This window comes from Taudactylus pleione, unplaced genomic scaffold (genome assembly GCF_031769625.1).
Source record: "Taudactylus pleione unplaced genomic scaffold, aTauple2 ptg000085l, whole genome shotgun sequence".
NCBI lineage: Eukaryota > Metazoa > Chordata > Amphibia > Anura > Myobatrachidae > Taudactylus > Taudactylus pleione.
The window spans coordinates 4536304-4562126 of record NW_028284487.1 but is presented as its reverse complement, the minus strand read 5'-3'; the positions used below and the strand labels follow the sequence as shown (position 1 = coordinate 4562126).

Sequence of the window (25823 nt, the reverse complement as noted above, 5' to 3'; positions counted from 1 at the left end):
ACATGCTCGAAAAGCAAGACGTAGCTGGCAGGATTTGAACCTGCGCGAGTCCATCGCCTTAACCACTCGGCCACAACTACCTGCATGTTGATTTTGTGATGAGCTTCTGTGGAAAAATAATTGCTTTCCATTTCATGATTGTCATTTAAAACCTGTTGCAATTTCTATTGGTGGCTGCTATATTAATAGACAAACTATGGGAAATATAATAGCTAGTATAGTTTCCTAGAAAATAAAGGAGTCAAGGAAGTATGATCTTTGTTTTTTACATGCTCGAAAAGCAAGACGTAGCTGGCAGGATTTGAACCTGCGCGGGGAAACCCCAAAGGATTTCGAGTCCATCGCCTTATCCACTCGGCCACAACTACCTGCATGTTGATTTTGTGATGAGCTTCTGTGGAAAAATAATTGCTTTCCATTTCATGATTGTCATTTAAAACCTGTTGCAATTTCTATTTGGTGGCTGCTATATTAATAGACAAACTATGGGAAATATAATAGCTAGTATAGTTTCCTAGAAAATAAAGGAGTCAAGGAAGTATGATCTTTGTTTTTGACATGCTCGAAAAGCAAGACGTAGCAGGGAAACTCCAATGGATTTCAAGTCCATCGCCTTAACCACTCGGCCACAACTACTTCTATACCACTACCCGACATTACCTGGAGTACAAAATAATTTATTATCGTTCTGTTTATTTCATTGGCCCCATGCTTATTTAATGTAGAATTAGCACACCTGCCACTGCACAATCATAAATTTGTTTATTAACATGCATTTTCTCTCATCATTCATTACATCTCTGCAGATCTCTCAAGATCAAATTTTGCATTCTTTAGTGGCAGTATGGATATTGTGAAAGGCACATCATAGAATTCTGTAAATGTATATGTGAAATAATTAGTTCATAACATCAAGGCTGCAAACTAGGATTAAATCAAGATTAGGATACAATGGTGAGTATGATGGTTTCCAAAAAATATTGATTTAAATTTTTCAATTACTGTTTATGTTTTAAAAAGAAACAGCTCATGTCAGTGTTATAGAGATATATTTAAGATTAACTTTAAGATGGGAAAGATTTCCAGAGCTTGGTGGCAATTGTTGATTATGATGAAGATGATAATATGTTCTGGAATGAACAAATAAACTTTGCTATGTATCTTACAAAGTGGCTGATGGAAATAATTGCAATACATTCACTGTAATTCCACAGATAGCACTACAGTTTTGTGATATTTGAAAGTATCTGATATGCACATTTCTTCCTAGTGCTGCTGATTTGTTAATTAAAAGTTTAGTTGTTATTAACAAAACAAATTTTAACTCAGATCTACACATAAATAACCATTACATCATGAAACAGTAAAAAAAAATTGGAGATGGTTTGATGACATGTTCCTAAAATGCAGGAAGAGCCTCACTGTCTGAGATCACGTGCTTCAAAAAGCAGTCCATTGTGAAATAAGATGCAGGTGAAGGTGATTTAGGATGAGACAGTTACATTGTTCAACATAACATATTTTGCTTTTCTACATCTTAAATGCATATTGTGTTTATAAATAAGTTTGAAAAGCAAGACGTAGCTGGCAGGATTTGAACCTGCGCGGGGAAACGCCAATGGATTTCGAGTCAATCGCCTTAACCACTCGGCCACAACTACCTGCACACTGATTTTGTGATGAGCTTCAGTGGAAAAATAATTGCTTTCCATTTCACGATTGTCATTTAAAACCTGTTGCAATTTCTATTTGGTGGCTGCTATATTAATAGACAAACTATGTGAAATATAATAGCTAGTATAGTTTCCTAGAAAATAAAGGAGTCAAGGAAGTATGATCTTTGTTTTTGACATGCTCAAAAAGCAAGACGTAGCAGGGAAACTCCAATGGATTTCAAGTCCATCGCCTTAACCACTCGGCCACAACTACTTCTATACCACTACCCGACATTACCTGGAGTACAAAATAATTTATTATCGTTCTGTTTATTTCATTGGTCCCATGCTTATTTAATGTAGAATTAGCACACCTGCCACTGCACAATCATACATTTGTTTATTAACATGCATTTTCTCTCATTATTCATTACATCTCTGCAGATCTCTCAAGATCAAATTTTGCATTCTTTAGTGGCAGTATGGATATTGTGAAAGGCACATCATAGGATTCTGTAAATGTATATGTGAAATAATTAGTTCATAACATCAAGGCTGCAAACTAGGATTAAATCAGGATTAGGATACAATGGTGAGTATGATGGTTTCCAAAAAATATTGATTTAAATTTTTCAATTACTGTTTATGTTTTAAAAAGAAACAGCTCATGTCAGTGTTATAGAGATATATTTAAGATTAACTTTAAGATGGGAAAGATTTCCTGAGCTTGGTGGCAATTGTTGATTATGATGAAGATGATAATATGTTCTGGAATGAACAAATAAACTTTGCTATGTATCTTACAAAGTGGCTGATGGAAATAATTGCAATACATTCACTGTAATTCCACAGATAGCACTACAGTTTTGTGATATTTGAAAGTATCTGATATGCACATTTCTTCCTAGTGCTGCTGATTTGTTAATTAAAAGTTTAGTTGTTACTAACAAAACAAATTTTAACTCAGATCTACACATAAATAACCATTACATCATGAAACAGTAAAAAAAAATTGGAGATGGTTTGATGACATGTTCCTAAAATGCAGGAAGAGCCTCACTGTCTGAGATCACGTGCTTCAAAAAGAAGTCCATTGTGAAATAGGATGCAGGTGAAGGTGATTTAGGATGAGACAGTTACATTGTTCAACATAACATATTTTGCTTTTCTACATCTTAAATGCATATTGTGTTTATAAATAAGTTTGAAAAGCAAAATGTAGCTGGCAGGATTTGAACCTGCGCGGGCAAACTCCAATGGATTTTGAGTCCATCGCCTTAACCACTCAGCCACAACTACCTGCACATTGATTTTGTGATGAGCTTCTGTGGGAAAATAATTGCTTTCCATTTCATGATTGTCATTTAAAACCTGTTGCAATTTCTATTTGGTGGCTGCTATATTAATAGACAAACTATGTGAAATATAATAGCTAGTATAGTTTCCTAGAAAATAAAGGAGTCAAGGAAGTATGATCTTTGTTTTTTACATGCTCGAAAAGCAAGACGTAGCTGGCAGGATTTGAACCTGCGCGAGTCCATCGCCTTAACCATTCGGCCACAACTACCTGCATGTTGATTTTGTGATGAGCTTCTGTGGAAAAATAATTGCTTTCCATTTCATGATTGTCATTTAAAACCTGTTGCAATTTCTATTTGGTGGCTGCTATATTAATAGACAAACTATGGGAAATATAATAGCTAGTATAGTTTCCTAGAAAATAAAGGAGTCAAGGAAGTATGATCTTTGGTTTTGACATGCTCGAAAAGCAAGACGTAGCAGGGAAACTCCAATGCATTTCAAGTCCATCGCCTTAACCACTCGGCCACAACTACTTCTATACCACTACCCGACATTACCTGGAGTACAAAATAATTTATTATTGTTCTGTTTATTTCATTGGCCCCATGCTTATTTAATGTAGAATTAGCACACCTGCCACTGCACAATCATAAATTTGTTTATTAACATGCATTTTCTCTCATCATTCATTACATCTCTGCAGATCTCTCAAGATCAAATTTTGCATTCTTTAGTGGCAGTATGGATATTGTGAAAGGCACATCATAGGATTCTGCAAATGTATATGTGAAATAATTAGTTCATAACATCAAGGCTGCAAACTAGGATTAAATCAGGATTAGGATACAATGGTGAGTATGATGGTTTCCAAAAAATATTGATTTAAATTTTTCAATTACTATTTATGTTTTAAAAAGAAACAGCTCATGTCAGTGTTATAGAGATATATTTAAGATTAACTTTAAGATGGGAAAGATTTCCTGAGCTTGGTGGCAATTGTTGATTATGATGAAGATGATAATATGTTCTGGAATGAACAAATAAACTTTGTTATGTATCTTACAAAATGGCTGATGGAAATAATTGCAATATATTCACTGTAATTCCACAGATAGCACTACAGTTTTGTGATATTTGAAAGTATCTGATATGCACATTTCTTCCTAGTGCTGCTGATTTGTTAATTAAAAGTTTAGTTGTTACTAACAAACAAATTTTAACTCAGATCTACACATAAATAACCATTACATCATGAAACAGTAAAAAAAAAATTGGAGATGGTTTGATGACATGTTCCTAAAATGCAGGAAGAGCCTCACTGTCTGAGATCACGTGCTTCAAAAAGCAGTCCATTGTGAAATAGGATGCAGGTGAAGGTGATTTAGGATGAGACAGTTACATTGTTCAACATAACATATTTTGCTTTTCTACATCTTAAATGCATATTGTGTTTATAAATAAGTTTGAAAAGCAAAATGTAGCTGGCAGGATTTGAACCTGCGCGGGCAAACTCCAATGGATTTCGAGTCCATCGCCTTAACCACTCAGCCACAACTACCTGCTCGTTGATTTTGTGATGAGCTTCTGTGGAAAAATAATTGCTTTCTATTTCATGATTGTCATTTAAAACCTGTTGCAATTTCTATTTGGTGGCTGCTATATTAATTGACAAACTATGGGAAATATAATAGCTAGTATAGTTTCCTAGAAAATAAAGGAGTCAAGGAAGTATGATCTTTGTTTTTTACATGCTCGAAAAGCAAGACGTAGCTGGCAGGATTTGAACCAGCGCGGGGAAACCCCAAAGGATTTCGAGTCCATCGCCTTATCCACTCGGCCACAACTACCTGCATGTTGATTTTGTGATGAGCTTCTGTGGAAAAATAATTCATTTCCATTTCATGATTGTCATTTAAAACCTGTTGCAATTTCTATTTGGTGGCTGCTATATTAATAGACAAACTATGGGAAATATAATAGCTAGTATAGTTTCCTAGAAAATAAAGGAGTCAAGGAAGTATGATCTTTGTTTTTGACATGCTCGAAAAGCAAGACGTAGCAGGGAAACTCCAATGGATTTCAAGTCCATCGCCTTAACCACTCGGCCACAACTACTTCTATACCACTACCCGACATTACCTGGAGTACAAAATAATTTATTATCGTTCTGTTTATTTCATTGGCCCCATGCTTATTTAATGTAGAATTAGCACACCTGCCACTGCACAATCATAAATTTGTTTATTAACATGCATTTTCTCTCATCATTCATTACATCTCTGCAGATCTCTCAAGATCAAATTTTGCATTCTTTAGTGGCAGTATGGATATTGTGAAAGGCACATCATAGAATTCTGTAAATGTATATGTGAAATAATTAGTTCATAACATCAAGGCTGCAAACTAGGATTAAATCAAGATTAGGATACAATGGTGAGTATGATGGTTTCCAAAAAATATTGATTAAAATTTTTCAATTACTGTTTATGTTTTAAAAAGAAACAGCTCATGTCAGTGTTATAGAGATATATTTAAGATTAACTTTAAGATGGGAAAGATTTCCAGAGCTTGGTGGCAATTGTTGATTATGATGAAGATGATAATATGTTCTGGAATGAACAAATAAACTTTGCTATGTATCTTACAAAGTGGCTGATGGAAATAATTGCAATACATTCACTGTAATTCCACAGATAGCACTACAGTTTTGTGATATTTGAAAGTATCTGATATGCACATTTCTTCCTAGTGCTGCTGATTTGTTAATTAAAAGTTTAGTTGTTATTAACAAAACAAATTTTAACTCAGATCTACACATAAATAACCATTACATCATGAAACAGTAAAAAAAAATTGGAGATGGTTTGATGACATGTTCCTAAAATGCAGGAAGAGCCTCACTGTCTGAGATCACGTGCTTCAAAAAGCAGTCCATTGTGAAATAAGATGCAGGTGAAGGTGATTTAGGATGAGACAGTTACATTGTTCAACATAACATATTTTGCTTTTCTACATCTTAAATGCATATTGTGTTTATAAATAAGTTTGAAAAGCAAGACGTAGCTGGCAGGATTTGAACCTGCGCGGGGAAACGCCAATGGATTTCGAGTCCATCGCCTTAACCACTCGGCCACAACTACCTGCACACTGATTTTGTGATGAGCTTCAGTGGAAAAATAATTGCTTTCCATTTCACGATTGTCATTTAAAACCTGTTGCAATTTCTATTTGGTGGCTGCTATATTAATAGACAAACTATGTGAAATATAATAGCTAGTATAGTTTCCTAGAAAATAAAGGAGTTAAGGAAGTATGATCTTTGTTTTTTACATGCTCGAAAAGCAAGACGTAGCTGGCAGGATTTGAACCTGCGCGGGGAAACCCCAATGGATTTCGAGTCCATCGCCTTAACCACTCGGCCACAACTACCTGCACGTTGATTTTGTGATGAGCTTCTGTGGAAAAATAATTGCTTTCCATTTCATGATTGTCATTTAAAACCTGTTGCAATTTCTATTTGGTGGCTGCTATATTAATAGACAAACTATGTGAAATATAATAGCTAGTATAGTTTCCAAGAAAATAAAGGAGTCAAGGAAGTATGATCTTGGTTTTTTACATGCTCGAAAAGCAAGACGTAGCTGGCAGGATTTGAACCTGCGCGGGGAAACCCCAATGGATTTCGAGTCCATCGCCTTAACCACTCGGCCACAACTACCTGCACGTTGATTTTGTGATGAGCTTCTGTGGAAAAATAATTGCTTTCCATTTCATGATTGTCATTTAAAACCTGTTGCAATTTCTATTTGGTGGCTGCTATATTAATAGACAAACTATGTGAAATATAATAGCTAGTATAGTTTCCTAGAAAATAAAGGAGTCAAGGAAGTATGATCTTTGTTTTTTACATGCTCGAAAAGCAAGACATAGCTGGCAGGATTTGAACCTGCGCGAGTCCATCGCCTTAACCATTCGGCCACAACTACCTGCATGTTGATTTTGTGATGAGCTTCTGTGGAAAAATAATTGCTTTCCATTTCATGATTGTCATTTAAAACCTGTTGCAATTTCTATTTGGTGGCTGCTATATTAATAGACAAACTATGGGAAATATAATAGCTAGTATAGTTTCCTAGAAAATAAAGGAGTCAAGGAAGTATGATCTTTGGTTTTGACATGCTCGAAAAGCAAGACGTAGCAGGGAAACTCCAATGCATTTCAAGTCCATCGCCTTAACCACTCGGCCACAACTACTTCTATACCACTACCCGACATTACCTGGAGTAAAAAATAATTTATTATCGTTCTGTTTATTTCATTGGCCCCATGCTTATTTAATGTAGAATTAGCACACCTGCCACTGCACAATCATAAATTTGTTTATTAACATGCATTTTCTCTCATCATTCATTACATCTCTGCAGATCTCTCAAGATCAAATTTTGCATTCTTTAGTGGCAGTATGGATATTGTGAAAGGCACATCATAGGATTCTGCAAATGTATATGTGAAATAATTAGTTCATAACATCAAGGCTGCAAACTAGGATTAAATCAGGATTAGGATACAATGGTGAGTATGATGGTTTCCAAAAAATATTGATTTAAATTTTTCAATTACTATTTATGTTTTAAAAAGAAACAGCTCATGTCAGTGTTATAGAGATATATTTAAGATTAACTTTAAGATGGGAAAGATTTCCTGAGCTTGGTGGCAATTGTTGATTATGATGAAGATGATAATATGTTCTGGAATGAACAAATAAACTTTGTTATGTATCTTACAAAATGGCTGATGGAAATAATTGCAATACATTCACTGTAATTCCACAGATAGCACTACAGTTTTGTGATATTTGAAAGTATCTGATATGCACATTTCTTCCTAGTGCTGCTGATTTGTTAATTAAAAGTTTAGTTGTTACTAACAAACAAATTTTAACTCAGATCTACACATAAATAACCATTACATCATGAAACAGTAAAAAAAAAATTGGAGATGGTTTGATGACATGTTCCTAAAATGCAGGAAGAGCCTCACTGTCTGAGATCACGTGCTTCAAAAAGCAGTCCATTGTGAAATAGGATGCAGGTGAAGGTGATTTAGGATGAGACAGTTACATTGTTCAACATAACATATTTTGCTTTTCTACATCTTAAATGCATATTGTGTTTATAAATAAGTTTGAAAAGCAAAATGTAGCTGGCAGGATTTGAACCTGCGAGGGCAAACTCCAATGGATTTCGAGTCCATCGCCTTAACCACTCAGCCACAACTACCTGCTCGTTGATTTTGTGATGAGCTTCTGTGGAAAAATAATTGCTTTCCATTTCATGATTGTCATTTAAAACCTGTTGCAATTTCTATTTGGTGGCTGCTATATTAATAGACAAACTATGTGAAATATAATAGCTAGTATAGTTTCCTAGAAAATAAAGGAGTCAAGGAAGTATGATCTTTGTTTTTTACATGCTCGAAAAGCAAGACGTAGCTGGCAGGATTTGAACCTGCGCGAGTCCATCGCCTTAACCACTCGGCCACAACTACCTGCATGTTGATTTTGTGATGAGCTTCTGTGGAAAAATAATTGCTTTCCATTTCATGATTGTCATTTAAAACCTGTTGCAATTTCTATTTGGTGGCTGCTATATTAATTGACAAACTATGGGAAATATAATAGCTAGTATAGTTTCCTAGAAAATAAAGGAGTCAAGGAAGTATGATCTTTGTTTTTTACATGCTCGAAAAGCAAGACGTAGCTGGCAGGATTTGAACCAGCGCGGGGAAACCCCAAAGGATTTCGAGTCCATCGCCTTATCCACTCGGCCACAACTACCTGCATGTTGATTTTGTGATGAGCTTCTGTGGAAAAATAATTGCTTTCCATTTCATGATTGTCATTTAAAACCTGTTGCAATTTCTATTTGGTGGCTGCTATATTAATAGACAAACTATGGGAAATATAATAGCTAGTATAGTTTCCTAGAAAATAAAGGAGTCAAGGAAGTATGATCTTTGTTTTTGACATGCTCGAAAAGCAAGACGTAGCAGGGAAACTCCAATGGATTTCAAGTCCATCGCCTTAACTACTCGGCCACAACTACTTCTATACCACTACCCGACATTACCTGGAGTACAAAATAATTTATTATCGTTCTGTTTATTTCATTGGCCCCATGCTTATTTAATGTAGAATTAGCACACCTGCCACTGCACAATCATAAATTTGTTTATTAACATGCATTTTCTCTCATCATTCATTACATCTCTGCAGATCTCTCAAGATCAAATTTTGCATTCTTTAGTGGCAGTATGGATATTGTGAAAGGCACATCATAGAATTCTGTAAATGTATATGTGAAATAATTAGTTCATAACATCAAGGCTGCAAACTAGGATTAAATCAAGATTAGGATACAATGGTGAGTATGATGGTTTCCAAAAAATATTGATTTAAATTTTTCAATTACTGTTTATGTTTTAAAAAGAAACAGCTCATGTCAGTGTTATAGAGATATATTTAAGATTAACTTTAAGATGGGAAAGATTTCCAGAGCTTGGTGGCAATTGTTGATTATGATGAAGATGATAATATGTTCTGGAATGAACAAATAAACTTTGCTATGTATCTTACAAAGTGGCTGATGGAAATAATTGCAATACATTCACTGTAATTCCACAGATAGCACTACAGTTTTGTGATATTTGAAAGTATCTGATATGCACATTTCTTCCTAGTGCTGCTGATTTGTTAATTAAAAGTTTAGTTGTTATTAACAAAACAAATTTTAACTCAGATCTACACATAAATAACCATTACATCATGAAACAGTAAAAAAAAATTGGAGATGGTTTGATGACATGTTCCTAAAATGCAGGAAGAGCCTCACTGTCTGAGATCACGTGCTTCAAAAAGCAGTCCATTGTGAAATAAGATGCAGGTGAAGGTGATTTAGGATGAGACAGTTACATTGTTCAACATAACATATTTTGCTTTTCTACATCTTAAATGCATATTGTGTTTATAAATAAGTTTGAAAAGCAAGACGTAGCTGGCAGGATTTGAACCTGCGCGGGGAAACGCCAATGGATTTCGAGTCCATCGCCTTAACCACTCGGCCACAACTACCTGCACACTGATTTTGTGATGAGCTTCAGTGGAAAAATAATTGCTTTCCATTTCACGATTGTCATTTAAAACCTGTTGCAATTTCTATTTGGTGGCTGCTATATTAATAGACAAACTATGTGAAATATAATAGCTAGTATAGTTTCCTAGAAAATAAAGGCGTTAAGGAAGGATGATCTTTGTTTTTTACATGCTCGAAAAGCAAGACGTAGCTGGCAGGATTTGAACCTGCGCGGGGAAACCCCAATGGATTTCGAGTCCATCGCCTTAACCACTCGGCCACAACTACCTGCACGTTGATTTTGTGATGAGCTTCTGTGGAAAAATAATTGCTTTCCATTTCATGATTGTCATTTAAAACCTGTTGCAATTTCTATTTGGTGGCTGCTATATTAATAGACAAACTATGTGAAATATAATAGCTAGTATAGTTTCCAAGAAAATAAAGGAGTCAAGGAAGTATGATCTTGGTTTTTTACATGCTCGAAAAGCAAGACGTAGCTGGCAGGATTTGAACCTGCGCAGGGAAACCCCAATGGATTTTGAGTCCATCGCCTTAACCACTCGGCCACAACTACCTGCACGTTGATTTTGTGATGAGCTTCTGTGGAAAAATAATTGCTTTCCATTTCATGATTGTCATTTAAAACCTGTTGCAATTTCTATTTGGTGGCTGCTATATTAATAGACAAACTATGTGAAATATAATAGCTAGTATAGTTTCCTAGAAAATAAAGGAGTCAAGGAAGTATGATCTTTGTTTTTTACATGCTCGAAAAGCAAGACATAGCTGGCAGGATTTGAACCTGCGCGAGTCCATCGCCTTAACCATTCGGCCACAACTACCTGCATGTTGATTTTGTGATGAGCTTCTGTGGAAAAATAATTGCTTTCCATTTCATGATTGTCATTTAAAACCTGTTGCAATTTCTATTTGGTGGCTGCTATATTAATAGACAAACTATGGGAAATATAATAGCTAGTATAGTTTCCTAGAAAATAAAGGAGTCAAGGAAGTATGATCTTTGGTTTTGACATGCTCGAAAAGCAAGACGTAGCAGGGAAACTCCAATGCATTTCAAGTCCTTCGCCTTAACCACTCGGCCACAACTACTTCTATACCACTACCCGACATTACCTGGAGTACAAAATAATTTATTATCGTTCTGTTTATTTCATTGGCCCCATGCTTATTTAATGTAGAATTAGCACACCTGCCACTGCACAATCATAAATTTGTTTATTAACATGCATTTTCTCTCATCATTCATTACATCTCTGCAGATCTCTCAAGATCAAATTTTGCATTCTTTAGTGGCAGTATGGATATTGTGAAAGGCACATCATAGGATTCTGCAAATGTATATGTGAAATAATTAGTTCATAACATCAAGGCTGCAAACTAGGATTAAATCAGGATTAGGATACAATGGTGAGTATGATGGTTTCCAAAAAATATTGATTTAAATTTTTCAATTACTATTTATGTTTTAAAAAGAAACAGCTCATGTCAGTGTTATAGAGATATATTTAAGATTAACTTTAAGATGGGAAAGATTTCCTGAGCTTGGTGGCAATTGTTGATTATGATGAAGATGATAATATGTTCTGGAATGAACAAATAAACTTTGTTATGTATCTTACAAAATGGCTGATGGAAATAATTGCAATACATTCACTGTAATTCCACAGATAGCACTACAGTTTTGTGATATTTGAAAGTATCTGATATGCACATTTCTTCCTAGTGCTGCTGATTTGTTAATTAAAAGTTTAGTTGTTACTAACAAACAAATTTTAACTCAGATCTACACATAAATAACCATTACATCATGAAACAGTAAAAAAAAAATTGGAGATGGTTTGATGACATGTTCCTAAAATGCAGGAAGAGCCTCACTGTCTGAGATCACGTGCTTCAAAAAGCAGTCCATTGTGAAATAGGATGCAGGTGAAGGTGATTTAGGATGAGACAGTTACATTGTTCAACATAACATATTTTGCTTTTCTACATCTTAAATGCATATTGTGTTTATAAATAAGTTTGAAAAGCAAAACGTAGTTGGCAGGATTTGAACCTGCGCGGGCAAACTCCAATGGATTTCGAGTCCATCGCCTTAACCACTCAGCCACAACTACCTGCTCGTTGATTTTGTGATGAGCTTCTGTGGAAAAATAATTGCTTTCCATTTCATGATTGTCATTTAAAACCTGTTGCAATTTCTATTTGGTGGCTGCTATATTAATAGACAAACTATGTGAAATATAATAGCTAGTATAGTTTCCTAGAAAATAAAGGAGTCAAGGAAGTATGATCTTTGTTTTTTACATGCTCGAAAAGCAAGACGTAGCTGGCAGGATTTGAACCTGCGCGAGTCCATCGCCTTAACCACTCGGCCACAACTACCTGCATGTTGATTTTGTGATGAGCTTCTGTGGAAAAATAATTGCTTTCCATTTCATGATTGTCATTTAAAACCTGTTGCAATTTCTATTTGGTGGCTGCTATATTAATAGACAAACTATGGGAAATATAATAGCTAGTATAGTTTCCTAGAAAATAAAGGAGTCAAGGAAGTATGATCTTTGTTTTTTACATGCTCAAAAAGCAAGACGTAGCTGGCAGGTTTTGAACCTGCGCGGGGAAACCCCAAAGGATTTCGAGTCCATCGCCTTATCCACTCGGCCACAACTACCTGCATGTTGATTTTGTGATGAGCTTCTGTGGAAAAATAATTGCTTTCCATTTCATGATTGTCATTTAAAACCTGTTGCAATTTCTATTTGGTGGCTGCTATATTAATAGACAAACTATGGGAAATATAATAGCTAGTATAGTTTCCTAGAAAATAAAGGAGTCAAGGAAGTATGATCTTTGTTTTTGACATGCTCGAAAAGCAAGACGTAGCAGGGAAACTCCAATGGATTTCAAGTCCATCGCCTTAACCACTCGGCCACAACTACTTCTATACCACTACCCGACATTACCTGGAGTACAAAATAATTTATTATCGTTCTGTTTATTTCATTGGCCCCATGCTTATTTAATGTAGAATTAGCACACCTGCCACTGCACAATCATAAATTTGTTTATTAACATGCATTTTCTCTCATCATTCATTACATCTCTGCAGATCTCTCAAGATCAAATTTTGCATTCTTTAGTGGCAGTATGGATATTGTGAAAGGCACATCATAGAATTCTGTAAATGTATATGTGAAATAATTAGTTCATAACATCAAGGCTGCAAACTAGGATTAAATCAAGATTAGGATACAATGGTGAGTATGATGGTTTCCAAAAAATATTGATTTAAATTTTTCAATTACTGTTTATGTATTAAAAAGAAACAGCTCATGTCAGTGTTATAGAGATATATTTAAGATTAACTTTAAGATGGGAAAGATTTCCAGAGCTTGGTGGCAATTGTTGATTATGATGAAGATGATAATATGTTCTGGAATGAACAAATAAACTTTGCTATGTATCTTACAAAGTGGCTGATGGAAATAATTGCAATACATTCACTGTAATTCCACAGATAGCACTACAGTTTTGTGATATTTGAAAGTATCTGATATGCACATTTCTTCCTAGTGCTGCTGATTTGTTAATTAAAAGTTTAGTTGTTATTAACAAAACAAATTTTAACTCAGATCTACACATAAATAACCATTACATCATGAAACAGTAAAAAAAAATTGGAGATGGTTTGATGACATGTTCCTAAAATGCAGGAAGAGCCTCACTGTCTGAGATCACGTGCTTCAAAAAGCAGTCCATTGTGAAATAAGATGCAGGTGAAGGTGATTTAGGATGAGACAGTTACATTGTTCAACATAACATATTTTGCTTTTCTACATCTTAAATGCATATTGTGTTTATAAATAAGTTTGAAAAGCAAGACGTAGCTGGCAGGATTTGAACCTGCGCGGGGAAACGCCAATGGATTTCGAGTCCATCGCCTTAACCACTCGGCCACAACTACCTGCACACTGATTTTGTGATGAGCTTCAGTGGAAAAATAATTGCTTTCCATTTCACGATTGTCATTTAAAACCTGTTGCAATTTCTATTTGGTGGCTGCTATATTAATAGACAAACTATGTGAAATATAATAGCTAGTATAGTTTCCTAGAAAATAAAGGCGTTAAGGAAGTATGATCTTTGTTTTTTACATGCTCGAAAAGCAAGACGTAGCTGGCAGGATTTGAACCTGCGCGGGGAAACCCCAATGGATTTCGAGTCCATCGCCTTAACCACTCGGCCACAACTACCTGCACGTTGATTTTGTGATGAGCTTCTGTGGAAAAATAATTGCTTTCCATTTCATGATTGTCATTTAAAACCTGTTGCAATTTCTATTTGGTGGCTGCTATATTAATAGACAAACTATGTGAAATATAATAGCTAGTATAGTTTCCAAGAAAATAAAGGAGTCAAGGAAGTATGATCTTGGTTTTTTACATGCTCGAAAAGCAAGACGTAGCTGGCAGGATTTGAACCTGCGCAGGGAAACCCCAATGGATTTTGAGTCCATCGCCTTAACCACTCGGCCACAACTACCTGCACGTTGATTTTGTGATGAGCTTCTGTGGAAAAATAATTGCTTTCCATTTCATGATTGTCATTTAAAACCTGTTGCAATTTCTATTTGGTGGCTGCTATATTAATAGACAAACTATGTGAAATATAATAGCTAGTATAGTTTCCTAGAAAATAAAGGAGTCAAGGAAGTATGATCTTTGTTTTTTACATGCTCGAAAAGCAAGACATAGCTGGCAGGATTTGAACCTGCGCGAGTCCATCGCCTTAACCATTCGGCCACAACTACCTGCATGTTGATTTTGTGATGAGCTTCTGTGGAAAAATAATTGCTTTCCATTTCATGATTGTCATTTAAAACCTGTTGCAATTTCTATTTGGTGGCTGCTATATTAATAGACAAACTATGGGAAATATAATAGCTAGTATAGTTTCCTAGAAAATAAAGGAGTCAAGGAAGTATGATCTTTGGTTTTGACATGCTCGAAAAGCAAGACGTAGCAGGGAAACTCCAATGCATTTCAAGTCCTTCGCCTTAACCACTCGGCCACAACTACTTCTATACCACTACCCGACATTACCTGGAGTACAAAATAATTTATTATCGTTCTGTTTATTTCATTGGCCCCATGCTTATTTAATGTAGAATTAGCACACCTGCCACTGCACAATCATAAATTTGTTTATTAACATGCATTTTCTCTCATCATTCATTACATCTCTGCAGATCTCTCAAGATCAAATTTTGCATTCTTTAGTGGCAGTATGGATATTGTGAAAGGCACATCATAGGATTCTGCAAATGTATATGTGAAATAATTAGTTCATAACATCAAGGCTGCAAACTAGGATTAAATCAGGATTAGGATACAATGGTGAGTATGATGGTTTCCAAAAAATATTGATTTAAATTTTTCAATTACTATTTATGTTTTAAAAAGAAACAGCTCATGTCAGTGTTATAGAGATATATTTAAGATTAACTTTAAGATGGGAAAGATTTCCTGAGCTTGGTGGCAATTGTTGATTATGATGAAGATGATAATATGTTCTGGAATGAACAAATAAACTTTGTTATGTATCTTACAAAATGGCTGATGGAAATAATTGCAATACATTCACTGTAATTCCACAGATAGCACTACAGTTTTGTGATATTTGAAAGTATCTGATATGCACATTTCTTCCTAGTGCTGCTGATTTGTTAATTAAAAGTTTAGTTGTTACTAACAAACAAATTTTAACTCAGATCTACACATAAATAACCATTACATCATGAAACAGTAAAAAAAAAATTGGAGATGGTTTGATGACATGTTCCTAAAATGCAGGAAGAGCCTCACTGTCTGAGATCACGTGCTTCAAAAAGCAGTCCATTGTGAAATAGGATGCAGGTGAAGGTGATTTAGGATGAGACAGTTACATTGTTCAACATAACATATTTTGCTTTTCTACATCTTAAATGCATATTGTGTTTATAAATAAGTTTGAAAAGCAAAACGTAGTTGGCAGGATTTGAACCTGCGCGGGCAAACTCCAATGGATTTCGAGTCCATCGCCTTAACCACTCAGCCACAACTACCTGCTCGTTGATTTTGTGATGAGCTTCTGTGGAAAAATAATTGCTTTCCATTTCATGATTGTCATTTAAAACCTGTTGCAATTTCTATTTGGTGGCTGCTATATTAATAGACAAACTATGTGAAATATAATAGCTAGTATAGTTTCCTAGAAAATAAAGGAGTCAAGGAAGTATGATCTTTGTTTTTTACATGCTCGAAAAGCAAGACGTAGCTGGCAGGATTTGAACCTGCGCGAGTCCATCGCCTTAACCACTCGGCCACAACTACCTGCATGTTGATTTTGTGATGAGCTTCTGTGGAAAAATAATTGCTTTCCATTTCATGATTGTCATTTAAAACCTGTTGCAATTTCTATTTGGTGGCTGCTATATTAATAGACAAACTATGGGAAATATAATAGCTAGTATAGTTTCCTAGAAAATAAAGGAGTCAAGGAAGTATGATCTTTGTTTTTTACATGCTCAAAAAGCAAGACGTAGCTGGCAGGTTTTGAACCTGCGCGGGGAAACCCCAAAGGATTTCGAGTCCATCGCCTTATCCACTCGGCCACAACTACCTGCATGTTGATTTTGTGATGAGCTTCTGTGGAAAAATAATTGCTTTCCATTTCATGATTGTCATTTAAAACCTGTTGCAATTTCTATTTGGTGGCTGCTATATTAATAGACAAACTATGGGAAATATAATAGCTAGTATAGTTTCCTAGAAAATAAAGGAGTCAAGGAAGTATGATCTTTGTTTTTGACATGCTCGAAAAGCAAGACGTAGCAGGGAAACTCCAATGGATTTCAAGTCCATCGCCTTAACCACTCGGCCACAACTACTTCTATACCACTACCCGACATTACCTGGAGTACAAAATAATTTATTATCGTTCTGTTTATTTCATTGGCCCCATGCTTATTTAATGTAGAATTAGCACACCTGCCACTGCACAATCATAAATTTGTTTATTAACATGCATTTTCTCTCATCATTCATTACATCTCTGCAGATCTCTCAAGATCAAATTTTGCATTCTTTAGTGGCAGTATGGATATTGTGAAAGGCACATCATAGAATTCTGTAAATGTATATGTGAAATAATTAGTTCATAACATCAAGGCTGCAAACTAGGATTAAATCAAGATTAGGATACAATGGTGAGTATGATGGTTTCCAAAAAATATTGATTTAAATTTTTCAATTACTGTTTATGTATTAAAAAGAAACAGCTCATGTCAGTGTTATAGAGATATATTTAAGATTAACTTTAAGATGGGAAAGATTTCCAGAGCTTGGTGGCAATTGTTGATTATGATGAAGATGATAATATGTTCTGGAATGAACAAATAAACTTTGCTATGTATCTTACAAAGTGGCTGATGGAAATAATTGCAATACATTCACTGTAATTCCACAGATAGCACTACAGTTTTGTGATATTTGAAAGTATCTGATATGCACATTTCTTCCTAGTGCTGCTGATTTGTTAATTAAAAGTTTAGTTGTTATTAACAAAACAAATTTTAACTCAGATCTACACATAAATAACCATTACATCATGAAACAGTAAAAAAAAATTGGAGATGGTTTGATGACATGTTCCTAAAATGCAGGAAGAGCCTCACTGTCTGAGATCACGTGCTTCAAAAAGCAGTCCATTGTGAAATAAGATGCAGGTGAAGGTGATTTAGGATGAGACAGTTACATTGTTCAACATAACATATTTTGCTTTTCTACATCTTAAATGCATATTGTGTTTATAAATAAGTTTGAAAAGCAAGACGTAGCTGGCAGGATTTGAACCTGCGCGGGGAAACGCCAATGGATTTCGAGTCCATCGCCTTAACCACTCGGCCACAACTACCTGCACACTGATTTTGTGATGAGCTTCAGTGGAAAAATAATTGCTTTCCATTTCACGATTGTCATTTAAAACCTGTTGCAATTTCTATTTGGTGGCTGCTATATTAATAGACAAACTATGTGAAATATAATAGCTAGTATAGTTTCCTAGAAAATAAAGGAGTTAAGGAAGTATGATCTTTGTTTTTTACATGCTCAAAAAGCAAGACGTAGCTGGCAGGATTTGAACCTGCGCGGGGAAACCCCAATGGATTTCGAGTCCATCGCCTTAACCACTCGGCCACAACTACCTGCACGTTGATTTTGTGATGAGCTTCTGTGGAAAAATAATTGCTTTCCATTTCATGATTGTCATTTAAAACCTGTTGCAATTTCTATTTGGTGGCTGCTATATTAATAGACAAACTATGTGAAATATAATAGCTAGTATAGTTTCCAAGAAAATAAAGGAGTCAAGGAAGTATGATCTTTGTTTTTTACATGCTCGAAAAGCAAGACGCAGCTGGCAGGATTTGAACCTGCGCGAGTCCATCGCCTTAACCACTCGGCCACAACTACCTGCATGTTGATTTTGTGATGAGCTTCTGTGGAAAAATAATTGCTTTCCATTTCATGATTGTCATTTAAAACCTGTTGCAATTTCTATTTGGTGGCTGCTATATTAATAGACAAACTATGGGAAATATAATAGCTAGTATAGTTTCCTAGAAAATAAAGGAGTCAAGGAAGTATGATCTTTGTTTTTTACATGCTCGAAAAGCAAGACGTAGCTGGCAGGATTTGAACCTGCGCGGGGAAACCCCAAAGGATTTCGAGTCCATCGCCTTATCCACTCGGCCACAACTACCTGCATGTTGATTTTGTGATGAGCTTCTGTGGAAAAATAATTGCTTTCCATTTCATGATTGTCATTTAAAACCTGTTGCAATTTCTATTTGGTGGCTGCTATATTAATAGACAAACTATGGGAAATATAATAGCTAGTATAGTTTCCTAGAAAATAAAGGAGTCAAGGAAGTATGATCTTTGTTTTTGACATGCTCGAAAAGCAAGACGTAGCAGGGAAACTCCAATGGATTTCAAGTCCATCGCCTTAACCACTCGGCCACAACTACTTCTATACCACTACCCGACATTACCTGGAGTACAAAATAATTTATTATCGTTCTGTTTATTTCATTGGCCCCATGCTTATTTAATGTAGAATTAGCACACCTGCCACTGCACAATCATAAATTTGTTTATTAACATGCATTTTCTCTCATCATTCATTACATCTCTGCAGATCTCTCAAGATCAAATTTTGCATTCTTTAGTGGCAGTATGGATATTGTGAAAGGCACATCATAGAATTCTGTAAATGTATATGTGAAATAATTAGTTCATAACATCAAGGCTGCAAACTAGGATTAAATCAAGATTAGGATACAATGGTGAGTATGATGGTTTCCAAAAAATATTGATTTAAATTTTTCAATTACTGTTTATGTTTTAAAAAGAAACAGCTCATGTCAGTGTTATAGAGATATATTTAAGATTAACTTTAAGATGGGAAAGATTTCCAGAGCTTGGTGGCAATTGTTGATTATGATGAAGATGATAATATGTTCTGGAATGAACAAATAAACTTTGCTATGTATCTTACAAAGTGGCTGATGGAAATAATTGCAATACATTCACTGTAATTCCACAGATAGCACTACAGTTTTGTGATATTTGAAAGTATCTGATATGCACATTTCTTCCTAGTGCTGCTGATTTGTTAATTAAAAGTTTAGTTGTTATTAACAAAACAAATTTTAACTCAGATCTACACATAAATAACCATTACATCATGAAACAGTAAAAAAAAATTGGAGATGGTTTGATGACATGTTCCTAAAATGCAGGAAGAGCCTCACTGTCTGAGATCACGTGCTTCAAAAAGCAGTCCATTGTGAAATAAGATGCAGGTGAAGGTGATTTAGGATGAGACAGTTACATTGTTCAACATAACATATTTTGCTTTTCTACATCTTAAATGCATATTGTGTTTATAAATAAGTTTGAAAAGCAAGACGCAGCTGGCAGGATTTGAACCTGCGCGGGGAAACGCCAATGGATTTTGAGTCCATCGCCTTAACCACTCGGCCACAACTACCTGCACACTGATTTTGTGATGAGCTTCAGTGGAAAAATAATTGCTTTCCATTTCACGATTGTCATTTAAAACCTGTTGCAATTTCTATTTGGTGGCTGCTATATTAATAGACAAACTATGTGAAATATAATAGCTAGTATAGTTTCCTAGAAAATAAAGGAGTCAAGGAAGTATGATCTTTGTTTTTGACATGCTCAAAAAGCAAGACGTAGCAGGGAAACTCCAATGGATTTCAAGTCCATCGCCTTAACCACTCGGCCACAACTACTTCTATACCACTACCCGACATTACCTGGAGTACAAAATAATTTATTATCGTTCTGTTTATTTCATTGGTCCCATGCTTATTTAATGTAGAATTAGCACACCTGCCACTGCACAATCATACATTTGTTTATTAACATGCATTTTCTCTCATTATTCATTACATCTCTGCAGATCTCTCAAGATCAAATTTTGCATTCTTTAGTGGCAGTATGGATATTGTGAAAGGCACATCATAGGATTCTGTAAATGTATATGTGAAATAATTAGTTCATAACATCAAGGCTGCAAACTAGGATTAAATCAGGATTAGGATACAATGGTGAGTATGATGGTTTCCAAAAAATATTGATTTAAATTTTTCAATTACTGTTTATGTTTTAAAAAGAAACAGCTCATGTCAGTGTTATAGAGATATATTTAAGATTAACTTTAAGATGGGAAAGATTTCCTGAGCTTGGTGGCAATTGTTGATTATGATGAAGATGATAATATGTTCTGGAATGAACAAATAAACTTTGCTATGTATCTTACAAAGTGGCTGATGGAAATAATTGCAATACATTCACTGTAATTCCACAGATAGCACTACAGTTTTGTGATATTTGAAAGTATCTGATATGCACATTTCTTCCTAGTGCTGCTGATTTGTTAATTAAAAGTTTAGTTGTTACTAACAAAACAAATTTTAACTCAGATCTACACATAAATAACCATTACATCATGAAAGAGTAAAAAAAAATTGGAGATGGTTTGATGACATGTTCCTAAAATGCAGGAAGAGCCTCACTGTCTGAGATCACGTGCTTCAAAAAGCAGTCCATTGTGAAATAGGATGCAGGTGAAGGTGATTTAGGATGAGACAGTTACATTGTTCAACCTAACATATTTTGCTTTTCTACATCTTAAATGCATATTGTGTTTATAAATAAGTTTGAAAAGCAAAATGTAGCTGGCAGGATTTGAACCTGCGCGGGCAAACTCCAATGGATTTCGAGTCCATCGCCTTAACCACTCAGCCACAACTACCTGCACATTGATTTTGTGATGAGCTTCTGTGGGAAAATAATTGCTTTCCATTTCATGATTGTCATTTAAAACCTGTTGCAATTTCTATTTGGTGGCTGCTATATTAATAGACAAACTATGTGAAATATAATAGCTAGTATAGTTTCCTAGAAAATAAAGGAGTCAAGGAAGTATGATCTTTGTTTTTTACATGCTCGAAAAGCAAGACATAGCTGGCAGGATTTGAACCTGCGCGAGTCCATCGCCTTAACCACTCGGCCACAACTACCTGCATGTTGATTTTGTGATGAGCTTCTGTGGAAAACTAATTGCTTTCCATTTCATGATTGTCATTTAAAACCTGTTGCAATTTCTATTTGGTGGCTGCTATATTAATAGACAAACTATGGGAAATATAATAGCTAGTATAGTTTCCTAGAAAATAAAGGAGTCAAGGAAGTATGATCTTTGGTTTTGACATGCTCGAAAAGCAAGACGTAGCAGGGAAACTCCAATGCATTTCAAGTCCATCGCCTTAACCACTCGGCCACAACTACTTCTATACCACTACCCGACATTACCTGGAGTACAAAATAATTTATTATCGTTCTGTTTATTTCATTGGCCCCATGCTTATTTAATGTAGAATTAGCACACCTGCCACTGCACAATCATAAATTTGTTTATTAACATGCATTTTCTCTCATCATTCATTACATCTCTGCAGATCTCTCAAGATCAAATTTTGCATTCTTTAGTGGCAGTATGGATATTGTGAAAGGCACATCATAGGATTCTGTAAATGTATATGTGAAATAATTAGTTCATAACATCAAGGCTGCAAACTAGGATTAAATCAGGATTAGGATACAATGGTGAGTATGATGGTTTCCAAAAAATATTGATTTAAATTTTTCAATTACTGTTTATGTTTTAAAAAGAAACAGCTCATGTCAGTGTTATAGAGATATATTTAAGATTAACTTTAAGATGGGAAAGATTTCCTGAGCTTGGTGGCAATTGTTGATTATGATGAAGATGATAATATGTTCTGGAATGAACAAATAAACTTTGCTATGTATCTTACAAAGTGGCTGATGGAAATAATTGCAATACATTCACTGTAATTCCAGAGATAGCACTACAGTTTTGTGATATTTGAAAGTATCTGATATGCACATTTCTTCCTAGTGCTGCTGATTTGTTAATTAAAAGTTTAGTTGTTATTAACAAAACAAATTTTAACTCAGATCTACACATAAATAACCATTACATCATGAAACAGTAAAAAAAAATTGGAGATGGTTTGATGACATGTTCCTAAAATGCAGGAAGAGCCTCACTGTCTGAGATCACGTGCTTCAAAAAGCAGTCCATTGTGAAATAGGATGCAGGTGAAGGTGATTTAGGATGAGACAGTTACATTGTTCAACATAACATATTTTGCTTTTCTACATCTTAAATGCATATTGTGTTTATAAATAAGTTTGAAAAGCAAGACGTAGCTGGCAGGATTTGTACCTGCGCGGGGAAACGCCAATGGATTTCGAGTCCATCGCCTTAACCACTCAGCCACAACTACCTGCACATTGATTTTGTGATGAGCTTCAGTGGAAAAATAATTGCTTTCCATTTCATGATTGTCATTTAAAACCTGTTGCAATTTCTATTTGGTGGCTGCTATATTAATAGACAAACTATGTGAAATATAATAGCTAGTATAGTTTCCTAGAAAATAAAGGAGTCAAGGAAGTATGATCTTTGTTTTTTACATGCTCGAAAAGCAAGACGTAGCTGGCAGGAATTGAACATGCGCGAGTCCATCGCCTTAAACACTCGGCCACAACTACCTGCACGTTGATTTTGTGATGAGCTTCTGTGGAAAAATAATTGCTTTCCATTTCATGATTGTCATTTAAAACCTGTTGCAATTTCTATTTGGTGGCTGCTATATTAATAGACAAACTGTGTGAAATATAATAGCTAGTATAGTTTCCTAGAAAATAAAGGAGTCAAGGAAGTATGATCTTTGTTTTTTACATGCTCGAAAAGCAAGACGTAGCTGGCAGGATTTGAACCTGCGCGAGTCCATCGCCTTAATCACTCGGCCACAACTACCTGAACGTTGATTTTGTGATGAGCTTCTGTGGAAAAATAATTGCTTTCCATTTCATGATTGTCATTTAAAACCTGTTGCAATTTCTATTTGGTGGCTGCTATATTAATAGACAAACTACGTGAAATATAATAGCTAGTATAGTTTCCTAGAAAATAAAGGAGTCAAGGAAGTATGATCTTTGTTTTTTACATGCTCGAAAAGCAAGACGTAGCTGGCAGGATTTGAACCTGCGCGGGGAAACCCCAATGGATTTCGAGTCCATCGCCTTAACCACTCAGCCACAACTACCTGCACGTTGATTTTGTGATGAGCTTCTGTGGAAAAATAATTGCATTCCATTTCATGATTGTCATTTAAAACCTGTTGCAATTTCTATTTGGTGGCTGCTATATTAATAGACAAACTATGGGAAATATAATAGCTAGTATAGTTTCCTAGAAAATAAAGGAGTCAAGGAAGTATGATCTTTGTTTTTTACATGCTCGAAAAGCAAGATTGGCAGGATTTGAACCTGCGCGGGGAAACCCCAATGGGGTTCAAGTCCATCGCCTTAACCACTCGGCCACAACTACTTCTATACCTCTAGCCGACATTACCTGGAGTACAAAATAATTTATTATCATTCTGTTTATTTCATTGGTCCCATGTTTATTTAATATAGAATTAGCACACCTGCCACTGCACATTCATAAATTTGTTTATTAACATGCATTTTCTCTCATCATTCATTACATCTCTGCAGATCTCTCAAGATCAAATTTTGCATTCTTTAGTGGCAGTATGGATATTGTGAAAGGCACATCATAGGATTCTGCAAATGTATATGTGAAATAATTAGTTCATAACATCAAGGCTGCAAACTAGGATTAAATCAGGATTAGGATACAATGGTGAGTATGATGGTTTCCAAAAAATATTGATTTAAATTTTTCAATTACTGTTTATGTTTTAAAAAGAAACAGCTCATGTCAGTGTTATAGAGATATATTTAAGATTAACTTTAAGATGGGAAAGATTTCCTGAGCTTGGTGGCAATTGTTGATTATGATGAAGATGATAATATGTTCTGGAATGAACAAATAAACTTTGCTATGTATCTTACAAAGTGGCTGATGGAAATAATTGCAATACATTCACTGTAATTCCACAGATAGCACTACAGTTTTGTGATATTTGAAAGTATCTGATATGCACATTTCTTCGTAGTGCTGCTAATTTGTTAATTAAAAGTTTAGTTGTTACTAACAAAACAAATTTTAACTCAGATCTACACATAAATAACCATTACATCATGAAACAGTAAAAAAAAATTGGAGATGGTTTGATGACATGTTCCTAAAATGCAGGAAGAGCCTCACTGTCTGAGATCACGTGCTTCAAAAAGCAGTCCATTGTGAAATAGGATGCAGGTGAAGGTGATTTAGGATGAGACAATTACATTGTTCAACATAACATATTTTGCTTTTCTACATCTTAAATGCATATTGTGTTTATAAATAAGTTTGAAAAGCAAAACGTAGCTGGCAGGATGTGAACCTGCGTGGGGAAACCCCAATGGATTTCGAGTCCATCGCCTTAACCACTCAACCACAACTACCTGCACGTTGATTTTGTGATGAGCTTCTGTGGAAAAATAATTGCTTTCCATTTCATGATTGTCATTTAAAACCTGTTGCAATTTCTATTTGGTGGCTGCTATATTAATAGACAAACTATGTGAAATATAATAGCTAGTATAGTTTCCTAGAAAATAAAGGAGTCAAGGAAGTATGATCTTTGTTTTTTACATGCTCGAAAAGCAAGACGTAGCTGGCAGGAATTGAACCTGCGCGAGTCCATCGCCTTAAACACTCGGCCACAACTACCTGCACGTTGATTTTGTGATGAGCTTCTGTGGAAAAATAATTGCTTTCCATTTCATGATTGTCATTTAAAACCTGTTGCAATTTCTATTTGGTGGCTGCTATATTAATAGACAAACTGTGTGAAATATAATAGCTAGTATAGTTTCCTAGAAAATAAAGGAGTCAAGGAAGTATGATCTTTGTTTTTTACATGCTCGAAAAGCAAGACGTAGCTGGCAGGATTTGAACCTGCGCGAGTCCATCGCCTTAATCACTCGGCCACAACTACCTGCACGTTGATTTTGTGATGAGCTTCTGTGGAAAAATAATTGCTTTCCATTTCATGATTGTCATTTAAAACCTGTTGCAATTTCTATTTGGTGGC

At 35.1% G+C, this 25823-nt stretch overlaps 29 non-coding genes across 29 annotated transcripts; all 29 read right to left on the bottom strand.

Moving 5' to 3' along the window:
• Positions 1-286: 286 nt before the first annotated feature.
• TRNAS-CGA (transfer RNA serine (anticodon CGA)) lies at positions 287-368 on the bottom strand. The gene has a single exon. It is a non-coding gene; the product is annotated as a tRNA-Ser (tRNA).
• Positions 369-1579: 1211 nt separating this feature from the next.
• TRNAS-CGA (transfer RNA serine (anticodon CGA)) lies at positions 1580-1661 on the bottom strand. The gene has a single exon. It is a non-coding gene; the product is annotated as a tRNA-Ser (tRNA).
• Positions 1662-2872: 1211 nt separating this feature from the next.
• Positions 2873-2954, bottom strand: TRNAL-CAA (transfer RNA leucine (anticodon CAA)). The gene has a single exon. It is a non-coding gene; the product is annotated as a tRNA-Leu (tRNA).
• Positions 2955-4433: 1479 nt separating this feature from the next.
• TRNAS-CGA (transfer RNA serine (anticodon CGA)) lies at positions 4434-4515 on the bottom strand. The gene has a single exon. It is a non-coding gene; the product is annotated as a tRNA-Ser (tRNA).
• A 207-nt stretch (positions 4516-4722) lies between these two features.
• On the bottom strand, positions 4723-4804 carry TRNAS-CGA (transfer RNA serine (anticodon CGA)). Its single transcript has one exon. It is a non-coding gene; the product is annotated as a tRNA-Ser (tRNA).
• A 1211-nt stretch (positions 4805-6015) lies between these two features.
• TRNAS-CGA (transfer RNA serine (anticodon CGA)) lies at positions 6016-6097 on the bottom strand. Its single transcript has one exon. It is a non-coding gene; the product is annotated as a tRNA-Ser (tRNA).
• A 207-nt stretch (positions 6098-6304) lies between these two features.
• TRNAS-CGA (transfer RNA serine (anticodon CGA)) lies at positions 6305-6386 on the bottom strand. Its single transcript has one exon. It is a non-coding gene; the product is annotated as a tRNA-Ser (tRNA).
• Positions 6387-6593: 207 nt separating this feature from the next.
• Positions 6594-6675, bottom strand: TRNAS-CGA (transfer RNA serine (anticodon CGA)). Its single transcript has one exon. It is a non-coding gene; the product is annotated as a tRNA-Ser (tRNA).
• Positions 6676-8154: 1479 nt separating this feature from the next.
• TRNAS-CGA (transfer RNA serine (anticodon CGA)) lies at positions 8155-8236 on the bottom strand. Its single transcript has one exon. It is a non-coding gene; the product is annotated as a tRNA-Ser (tRNA).
• Positions 8237-8711: 475 nt separating this feature from the next.
• TRNAS-CGA (transfer RNA serine (anticodon CGA)) lies at positions 8712-8793 on the bottom strand. Its single transcript has one exon. It is a non-coding gene; the product is annotated as a tRNA-Ser (tRNA).
• Positions 8794-10004: 1211 nt separating this feature from the next.
• TRNAS-CGA (transfer RNA serine (anticodon CGA)) lies at positions 10005-10086 on the bottom strand. The gene has a single exon. It is a non-coding gene; the product is annotated as a tRNA-Ser (tRNA).
• A 207-nt stretch (positions 10087-10293) lies between these two features.
• TRNAS-CGA (transfer RNA serine (anticodon CGA)) lies at positions 10294-10375 on the bottom strand. The gene has a single exon. It is a non-coding gene; the product is annotated as a tRNA-Ser (tRNA).
• A 207-nt stretch (positions 10376-10582) lies between these two features.
• Positions 10583-10664, bottom strand: TRNAL-CAA (transfer RNA leucine (anticodon CAA)). The gene has a single exon. It is a non-coding gene; the product is annotated as a tRNA-Leu (tRNA).
• A 1479-nt stretch (positions 10665-12143) lies between these two features.
• On the bottom strand, positions 12144-12225 carry TRNAS-CGA (transfer RNA serine (anticodon CGA)). Its single transcript has one exon. It is a non-coding gene; the product is annotated as a tRNA-Ser (tRNA).
• A 475-nt stretch (positions 12226-12700) lies between these two features.
• TRNAS-CGA (transfer RNA serine (anticodon CGA)) lies at positions 12701-12782 on the bottom strand. Its single transcript has one exon. It is a non-coding gene; the product is annotated as a tRNA-Ser (tRNA).
• Positions 12783-13993: 1211 nt separating this feature from the next.
• On the bottom strand, positions 13994-14075 carry TRNAS-CGA (transfer RNA serine (anticodon CGA)). Its single transcript has one exon. It is a non-coding gene; the product is annotated as a tRNA-Ser (tRNA).
• Positions 14076-14282: 207 nt separating this feature from the next.
• TRNAS-CGA (transfer RNA serine (anticodon CGA)) lies at positions 14283-14364 on the bottom strand. Its single transcript has one exon. It is a non-coding gene; the product is annotated as a tRNA-Ser (tRNA).
• A 207-nt stretch (positions 14365-14571) lies between these two features.
• On the bottom strand, positions 14572-14653 carry TRNAL-CAA (transfer RNA leucine (anticodon CAA)). The gene has a single exon. It is a non-coding gene; the product is annotated as a tRNA-Leu (tRNA).
• Positions 14654-16132: 1479 nt separating this feature from the next.
• TRNAS-CGA (transfer RNA serine (anticodon CGA)) lies at positions 16133-16214 on the bottom strand. Its single transcript has one exon. It is a non-coding gene; the product is annotated as a tRNA-Ser (tRNA).
• A 475-nt stretch (positions 16215-16689) lies between these two features.
• On the bottom strand, positions 16690-16771 carry TRNAS-CGA (transfer RNA serine (anticodon CGA)). The gene has a single exon. It is a non-coding gene; the product is annotated as a tRNA-Ser (tRNA).
• Positions 16772-17982: 1211 nt separating this feature from the next.
• On the bottom strand, positions 17983-18064 carry TRNAS-CGA (transfer RNA serine (anticodon CGA)). Its single transcript has one exon. It is a non-coding gene; the product is annotated as a tRNA-Ser (tRNA).
• Positions 18065-18271: 207 nt separating this feature from the next.
• On the bottom strand, positions 18272-18353 carry TRNAS-CGA (transfer RNA serine (anticodon CGA)). The gene has a single exon. It is a non-coding gene; the product is annotated as a tRNA-Ser (tRNA).
• Positions 18354-18828: 475 nt separating this feature from the next.
• On the bottom strand, positions 18829-18910 carry TRNAS-CGA (transfer RNA serine (anticodon CGA)). Its single transcript has one exon. It is a non-coding gene; the product is annotated as a tRNA-Ser (tRNA).
• A 1211-nt stretch (positions 18911-20121) lies between these two features.
• TRNAL-CAA (transfer RNA leucine (anticodon CAA)) lies at positions 20122-20203 on the bottom strand. The gene has a single exon. It is a non-coding gene; the product is annotated as a tRNA-Leu (tRNA).
• A 1211-nt stretch (positions 20204-21414) lies between these two features.
• Positions 21415-21496, bottom strand: TRNAS-CGA (transfer RNA serine (anticodon CGA)). The gene has a single exon. It is a non-coding gene; the product is annotated as a tRNA-Ser (tRNA).
• Positions 21497-22975: 1479 nt separating this feature from the next.
• On the bottom strand, positions 22976-23057 carry TRNAS-CGA (transfer RNA serine (anticodon CGA)). The gene has a single exon. It is a non-coding gene; the product is annotated as a tRNA-Ser (tRNA).
• Positions 23058-23800: 743 nt separating this feature from the next.
• On the bottom strand, positions 23801-23882 carry TRNAS-CGA (transfer RNA serine (anticodon CGA)). Its single transcript has one exon. It is a non-coding gene; the product is annotated as a tRNA-Ser (tRNA).
• A 202-nt stretch (positions 23883-24084) lies between these two features.
• TRNAS-UGA (transfer RNA serine (anticodon UGA)) lies at positions 24085-24168 on the bottom strand. The gene has a single exon. It is a non-coding gene; the product is annotated as a tRNA-Ser (tRNA).
• A 941-nt stretch (positions 24169-25109) lies between these two features.
• Positions 25110-25191, bottom strand: TRNAS-CGA (transfer RNA serine (anticodon CGA)). The gene has a single exon. It is a non-coding gene; the product is annotated as a tRNA-Ser (tRNA).
• Positions 25192-25823: the final 632 nt, after the last annotated feature.